Genomic DNA, 8,896 nt, shown 5'->3' with positions numbered 1-8,896 from the left:
GCCTTTCCAACTTGGACCCAGCAGAATGGTTCCCGCAAAGAAGTGTGCAAAGAGCAAAAGGGCGGTTCCCCATCAACGAGGTGGTGACCCGAGAATACACCATCAACATTCACAAGCACATCCATGGAGTGGGCTTCAAGAAGCGTGCCCCTTGGGCACTCAAAGAGATTCGGAAATTTGCCATGAAGGAGATGGGAGCTCCAGATGAGATGTGCGAGTTGATACCAGGCTCAACAAAGCTGTCTGGGCCAAAGGAATAAGGAATGTCACATACCGAATCCACGTGTGATTATCCAGAATAAGGATGAAGATTCACCAAATAAGCTCTATACTTTGGCTACATATGTACCTGTTACCACTTTCTTTCTTTCTTTCTTTTTTTCAGACGGAGCCTCACTCTGTCGCCCAGGCTGGAGTGCCGTGGTGCAATCTCGGCTCACTGCAAGCTCCGCCTCCCAGGTTCACGCCATTCTCCTGCCTCAGCCTCCCGAGTAGCTGGGACTACAGTTGCTCGCAACCACGCCCGGCTAATTTTTGTATTTGTAGTAGAGACGGAGTTTCACTGTGTTAGCCAGGATGGTCTCGATCTCCTGACCTCATGATCCACCCGCCTCGGTCTCCCAAAGTGCTGGGATTACAGGCGTGAGCCACCGTGCCTGGCCAACACTTTAAAAAATCTACAGACAGTCAATGTGGATGAGAACTAATTGCTGATCATTAAATACATCAAATAAAGTTATAAAATTAAAAAAAAAACAACTACCTAATTTATTAGTCAAGTAATCAGAAGAATGTAAAACTGGTTTAGAGGAGGATATGAGAAACGTGTGTGTGTGTGTATTCAGTGAAAGAAAAAAAATAATGCTAGAATAAGATTGCTAGGTTAAATCCAAAACTGGTTAATGGTCTACCAGACAATAAAATTGTTAGCTTTGTGATGAACTCTAACACAGAGAAAACATTTTTATCTCCCTCTAACAAAAATCATTTGCAATTTACCAATTTTCTATAATTGATACCTTAATTACAGAATCTGGGTCCAAGTCAGTAATAAATACTAACTCAAAGAAAATTGTCTTTCCCTAGACCATCAGATGACCCTTAGGAGGGTTTTGTAGACAATGGTCTAGTCTAGAGGCTGGCAAATTTTTTCTTTAAAGAACCAGATAGTAACTATTTTAGGCTATGAGAGCCATATGGTCTCTGTCGCAACTACTCAACTCAACTCTGTTGTAAAATAAAAGTAGTTGTAGGTGATATATTAACAAATGTGTGTGTCTGTGTTCCAATACAACTTTTACAATAGCAGGCAATAGGCTGAGCACAGTGGCTCATGCCTGTAATCCTAGCACTTTGGGAGGGCAAGGCGGGCGGAGCACTGGAAGTCAGGAGTTCAAGAGCAGCTTGGCCAACATGGTGAAACCCCGTCTAAAATTCAAAAATTAGCCGGGCTTAATGGCGGGTGCCTGTAATCCCAGCTACGCAGGAGGCTGAGACAGGAGAATCGCTTGAACCCGGGAGATGGTGGTTGCAGTGAGCCGAAATCATGCCACTGCACTCCAGCCTGAGCGGCTGAGCGAGACTCCATCTCAAAAAAATAAAATTAAATTAAAAATTAAAATTAAAAAAAATAAAGCAGGCAGTAGGCTGGCTTTGGCCAACAAACCACAGTTTGCTAGCTCCTGCTTTAGTTCAGTAGTTCTCAAACTTAAGGGATCATCAGAATCCCCTGGAAAGCTTGTTAAGCCACAGACTGCTGGGTCCAACCCCCAGACTTTCAGACTCAGTAGATCTTGGGTGGAACCTGAAAATTTGCACTCCTAAGAAGTTCCCAGGTGATGGTGATGCTGCTGGTCCAGGGACCACACTTTGAGAACTAGCGTGCTAGTGTGACATTGAAAGGGTACTTGGTAATCCTTATTTCCAGGTCTGGGGTCATTTGTTCCAACAGAGGGAAGATGAACTCAGATTAGGGCATACTGAGATTGAGGTGCCAGAGGGGATCAAGTGGAATTTGTGATAAATAGTTTCAAATTTGGATCTGGAGGCTGGGCGTGGTGGCTCACACCTGTAATGCCAGCACTTTGGAAGGCCGACATGGGCCAATCACTTGAGTCTAGAAGTTCAAGATCAGCCTGGCCAACATGGTGAAACCCTGTCTCTACTACAAATACAAAAATTAGTCAGGCATGGTGGTGCATGACTGTAATCCCAGCTGCTACTCGGGAGGCTGAGGCACCAGCTCTGTTTCAAAAAAAAAAAAAAAGGATCTGGAGCATTGGAGGGAGGAAATAAAGCATTTGGGAAATACTCATAGAACTAAATAGTTACAGCCATAAAAGTACTAAAGGGATGAACTTATAGGAAGAAGAGGATTGAGGCCAGAACTTTGGAGGGAGTAGGAAAGAAGGTGAAGAAGAACCAAGGAAAAGCAGTGGTTAAAGAGCAGGAGGAGACAAGAGCAGTGATGTGAAAGGCAAAGGAAAAGGAAACGTCTTGAATTGTATGAATATTTCCAAATTCCACAAAGTGCCCAAGAATACCAGATAAGCAAGAAGTTTGGGTCAGAGATCTCCTAGGAAAGACAGCTTATCAATGCTCCTCTCCCAACAAAACTAGACTAGAGAATAAGCAAGTAACATCATCAACCTCCACATTTTCTTTACACCAGCAGAGGGCCACAAAAGCAAAGGAATGCTAAGGCTTCTGTACTCAACCAGTGCAGGGTTAGTTCTTAGGTGTCGTTAGGGGGAAAAGATGGTGTGTCACTTAACCTCCTTGCTTTTATCATTATTTGGGTATTTTAGTCCAGGACAGTTTGACCACATGAGTGAGGGATGTGATAAAGAAAGGTAGGAGCTTCTGAGTGCCTGGGGAAGGGAAAGGGTGGGGTCCAATATGAAATTTGGATTGCAGGGAGACCCCATCATCCCCAAGCAGCCCTAACACAGTCTAACCTCATAATGAGTGCCATTGCAGGTCATAGAATCAATCTTAGAGGTTTTGTCTTCATTATGGGTTAAATTTTATTTTTTGAAAATATGAAACCTTGATATGAAACTGCTCGGCTCAAGCAGTTCTCCTGCCTTAGCCTCCTGAGTAGCTGGGACTACAGGCATGCACCACCACGCCCAACTAATTTTTGTATTTTTAGGGTTTTTGTATTTTTAGGGTTTCACCATGTCGGCCAGGCGGGTCTCAAACTCCTGACCACCCACCTTGACCTCCCAAAGCATTGAGATTACAGGCGTGAGCCACCGCGCCTGGCCTCAGTGTAGTTTTAATGTGTACTTCTCCATGAGGAAAGCTGATCACATTTTCATATCAAGGGCCATTTTTATGTTATTTTTGATTTGTCTGTTCATGTCTTTTTTTTTTTTTTTTTTGAGATGGAGGCTTGCTCTGTTGCCAGGCTGGAGTGTAGTGGCGCGATCTTGGATCACAGCAATTTCTGCCTCCCAGGTTCAAGTGATTCTCCTGCTTCAGCCTCCTAAGTAGCTAGGACTACATGTACCACATGCACCACAACACTCGGCTAATTTTTTGTATCTTAGTAGAGATGGGGTTTCACCATGTTGGCCAGGATGGTCTCAATCTCCTGATCTTGTGATCCGCCTGCCCCAGTCTCCCAAAGTGCTGGGATTACAGGCGTGAGCCACCGCGCCCAGCCGAGACAGGGTTTTGCTTTGTTGCCCAGAGCTGGATGGAGTACAATGGCTCAATCTCAGCTTACTGCAACCTCTGCCACCCAGGCTCAAGCCATCCTCCCGCCTCAGCCTCCCAAGTAGCTGGGACTATAGGCATGCACACCCCGCTAATTTTTGTATTTTTTGTAGACCACCAGGGGTTCCTTACAGGGGTTGTATAAGGTAGACTATTTTCAAAAGACGACTAAGAGGTCATTTGCCTTTTTCACTGTGAGGACATTTGTTTGCACTGCTAATGGAGTAAAACTGCCAGCACCATAGCATGAAACAAGACAGTGATGCCAAGCTCCATTTGTAGTCATTGTATTCTTCACCACTACATGGGAAAAAATAAAGCCAATTTCACTTAAAAATTCCCTTGATGAACAAGTAAATGATTAATTTTGTTAAACTGCAGTCATTTCGTACAAGTCCTTTTACAATTCTATATGATAAGATAGGAAGTACACATATAGCATTTCTGCTGCACGCTGAGTGACAATGGCAGCTCTAGGAGAACAACTCATGCTATTGAGTTATAAGTAAGCAAAACTAGCCACTTTTTTAACCATCTTACTTGAAAGAACAGGTTTCCAGATTTAGGTATTTGGCAGACATTTTCTCAAAAATGAACAAAATAAGCCTGTCAATACAAGGTATACAACTGACAGTATTTGTTGCCATTCATAACATTTGAACTTTCCAGCAAAATTAGCACTTTGGAACACTTGTATGTACCAGTGAGCTTGATACCTTCCCAACACTTAGACTTTTCTAGTGAGATTAGTAGTAATATTAACAGATGGGACTTTTTTTTTGTTTTTTTTGTTTTTTTTTTGAGACAGTCTCCCTATGTTGCCCAGGCTGGTCTCAAACTCCTAGGCTCAAATGGTCCTTGCATCTCAGCCTCCTGAGTAGCTGGGACTACAGGTGTTCACCACCGTGTCAGGCTACGGTGTGATTTTTTTTTTTTTTTTTTTTTTTTTTCGAGACGGAGTCTCGCTCTGTCGCCCAGGCTGGAGTGCAATGGCCAGATCTCAGCTCACTGCAAGCTCCGCCTCCCAGGTTCACGCCATTCTCCTGCCTCAGCCTCCCGAGTAGCTGGGACTACAGGCGCCTGCCACCTCGCCCGGCTAGTTTTTTGTATTTTTTTAGTAGAAACGGGGTTTCACTGTGTTAGCCAGGATGGTCTCTATCTCCTGACCTTGTGATCCGCCCATCTCGGCCTCCCAAAGTGCTGGGATTACAGGCTTAAGCCACCGTGCCCGGCCGTCCAAATGTTTTAAATAATTCCTCATGTAAGCCAATTTTGCTACCTGTTGGCTTAACCTATGATAAAGGAAGCTTCTCGACATAATAGTCATGATTTTCCTCAACCAAACCAAACACCTGTAATCAGTTAAGAATTATACTTCTGGATGTTTCCAAATAAGGTATTCATACATCTTAGCTATTTTCTAGGCCATGTGGCTCAAGAAAGAAGAGGTGAGAATTCTAGCAAATTATCCTATACTATACATAGCTTGAATTTCTCCCTAGGGTTTATTAAAGTTTAACCTATTATAGTGAAAGATTCACTCATTTTTCCTATAATTTTATAAAATGATAATGATCACAGGATAAGTCTTACACATTCAGCAAGAATTGCCTGGCATCATTTTCTACAATCTTATTTCAGCATGGGGAACATCTATTTAGTAAAAACATTAGTAACCATTACGTGAAGGAAGAACTCCCATATTCTGGGATTCTGCCAGTTTAAACAGCTAGTAATTTCTGTCTAAATGAAAGCCCACAAGTAAGAAAACTATACTGGATATTACCATTAGGTTCATTATTCCGTTCCATGAGGGGACTTATAAAGTGACATTTGATCATTCTACAGAAACAAATTTGACAGGTACTACAGCAATCTTACATGAACTCTTTACAAAGAACACAAACGGAATTGTCTTAGGAGGTCAACATAATCTTGATATAAAACACTGAAAAAAACATTAGGGGAAATGAAAATTACAGGTTAGCCTTTCTCAGGAGCATAATGCAAAATTCTAAAAAAGTTAGCAAATCAAAATCAGGAATACAATACAACTAATATATCAAGGAATACAAAGTTGGCATAATTTTTTTTTTTTTTTTTTTTTTTTTGAGACGGAGTCTTGCTCTGTCGCTCAGGCCAGAGTGCAGTGGCCGATCTCAGCTCACTGCAACCTCTGCCTCCCAGGTTCAAGTGATTCCCCTGCCTCAGCCTCCTGAGTAGCTAGGAGTACAGGCATCCACCACCACACCTGGCTAATTTTTGTCTTTATAGTATTTACAGTAGAGACAGGGTTTCACAGTGTTGGCCAGGATGGTCTTTATCTCCTGACCTCATGATCCGCCCATCTCCGCCTCCCAAAGTGCTGGGATTACAAGCGTGAGCCACCGCGTCTGGCTGGCTTTGTATTGTATTATATTGTATTGTATTGTACTGTACTGTATTGTATTGTATTGTATTTTTTATTTTTGGAGACGGAGTCTTGCTGTCGCCCAGGCTGGAGTGCAGTGGCGTGATCTCGGCTCACTGCAAGCTCTGCCTCCGGGGTTCACGCCATTCTCCTGCCTCAGCCTCCAGAGTAGCTGGGATCACAGGCGCCCGCTCCCCAAGTCAGGTTAATTTTTTTTTTTTTTTTTTTTTTTTTTTTTTTTTTTAAGTAGAAACGGGGTTTCACCATGCTAGCCAGGATGGTCTCGATCTCCTGACCTCGGGATCCACCCGCCTCGGCCTCCCAAGGTGCTGGGATTACAGGCATGAGCCACCGCGCGCGGCTGGCTTAATATTTTAGAAGGTAATGTAGGCCGGGTGTGAACCTGGGAGGCGGAGCTTGCAGTGAGCGGAGATAGCGCCACTGCCCTTCAGTCTGGGCCACAGAGTGAGACTCCGTCTCACCAAAAAAAAAAAAAAAAAAGAAAAAAAGAAAAAAAACGAAAAAGAAAAAAAGAAAAAATAATAATGTACTCATACCATTAGTGGAAAAAAAGAAAACAATCTGTATAGATGAAGACAGCATTTGATAAAATTAAACACCCATTCATGACAAAACTCGTAACATAAACTGACTAGAAAAAAGGAGCACTTCCAGGTGGGGCGCAGTGGCTCGCGCCTGTAATCCCAGCACTTTGGGAGGCCGAAGTGGGCAGATCACTTGAGGTCGGGAATTGGAGACCAGCTCTGACCAACATGGAAAAACCTCGTCTCTACTAAAAATACAAAATTGGCCGGGCGTTGTGGTGCGTGCCTGTAATCCAGCTACTCGGGAGGCTGAGGCAGGAGAATCGCTTGAACCCGGGAGGCGGAGGTTGCAGTGAGCCGAGATTGTGCCACTGCACTCCAGCCTGGGCAACAAGAGTGAAACTCCATCTCAAACAAAGAACAGAAAAAAAGCACTTCCTTTTTTTTTTTTTTTTTTTTTTTTTTTTTTTTTGCCAGGACATGTTCTCATCTGAGAGTACTTCCTTTTTTGACAGAGTCTCTGCAGAAAGCATGCAGCAAATATATTTAATGGTGAAATATCGAAAGCTTTTACTCTGGGATGGGGAACAATTAAAGGTGTTTCCTCTCACGAGTTCTATAATATTCTGTATTGAAGTGCAGGTGTAATAAACAAGAAGACATTACAAAGGAAGAGATAAAAGAGTGAGACTGAAAAAAAAGAGAGGAAGGAAGGAGCGAGAGAGAGGGAAAAAAAAGAAAGAAAGAAAGAAAAAGAAAGAGAAAGAGAGAGAAAGAAAGAAAGAAAGAAAGAAAGAAAGAAAGAAAGAAAGAAAGAAAGAAAGAAAGAAAAGAAAGAAAGAAAGAAAAGAAAGAAAGAAAGAAAGAAAGAAAGAGAAAGAAGGAAGGAAGGAAGGAAAAAAGGAAAGAAAGAAAGAAAGAAAAGAAAGAAAGAAAGAAAAAGAAAGAAAAAAGAAAGAAAAAGAAATTCTATATGATAAGATAGGAAGTACACATATAGCATTTCTGCTGCACGCTGAGTGACAATGGCAGCTCTAGGAGAACAACTCATGCTATTGAGTTATAAGTAAGCAAAACTAGCCACTTTTTTAACCATCTTACTTGAAAGAACAGGTTTCCAGATTTAGGTATTTGGCAGACATTTTCTCAAAAATGAAAGAAAGAAAGAAAGAAAATAAGAAAAAGTCAGGCCGGGCATGGTGGCTCACACCTGTAATCCCAGCACTTTGGGAGGCCGAGGCAGGTGGACCACCTAAAGTCACGAGTTCGAGACCTGCCTGACCAACATGGAAAAACCCTATCTCTACTAAAAATACAAAATAGCCCAGCGTGAGAGCGCATACCTATAATCCCAGCTACTTGGGAGGCCGTGGCGGGAGAATCACTTGAACCTGGGAGGCGGAGGCTATGGTTAGCCGAGATCATGCCATCGCACTCCAGCTGGGCAACAAGGGCAAAACTCTGTCTCAAATAAATAAATAAATAAATAAATAAATAAGAAAAAGTCATATAGCCGCCCTCTCCACCTCCAAAAAGGACAAGACTCTTAAACAAGTACTTTACAAAAGAGGATATCCAAAGGCCAGTAAACATGAAATATGTTTCATTTCATTAGTTATCAAGGAAATACAATTTAAACCACAAGATCCTACCATACATCGGCAGAATGTCTAAAATTGCAGACAGTCAATAGTTTGTGTAGACAAGGATGTGGAGCAACTGCAACTCTCATGTTGCTGGTAAGTTATGGAAATTCTTTTTTAAAAAATTATATATAATTAACATAAAATTCACCTTTTTTTTTTTTTTTTTTTTTTTTTTGAGATGAGGAGTCTCTCTGTCACCCAGGCTGGAGCACAGTGGCGTGATCTCAGCTCACTGCAACCTCTGCCTCCTAGGTTCAAGCGATTCTCCTGCCTCAGCTTCCTGAGTAGCTGGGATTACAGGGGCACGCCACCACGCGCAGCAAAGTTTTTGTATTTTTAGTAGAGACAGGGTTTCACTGTGTTAGCCAGGATGGTCTCGATCTCCTGACCTCATCGTGATCCACCCACCTCAGCCTCCCAAAGTGCTGGGATTACAGGCGTGAGCCACTGCGCCCGGCCCAAAATTCACCCTTTTGAAGTGTACAAGTCAGTAGTTTTTAGTATATTCACAAGATTGTGCAACTACCACCACTATATAATTCCAGAGTAGTTTCCTTACCCCCCAAATAAAC

Source organism: Macaca mulatta, chromosome 2 (assembly GCF_049350105.2).
Source record: "Macaca mulatta isolate MMU2019108-1 chromosome 2, T2T-MMU8v2.0, whole genome shotgun sequence".
NCBI lineage: Eukaryota > Metazoa > Chordata > Mammalia > Primates > Cercopithecidae > Macaca > Macaca mulatta.
Note: the sequence above shows the minus strand (reverse complement) of the source record.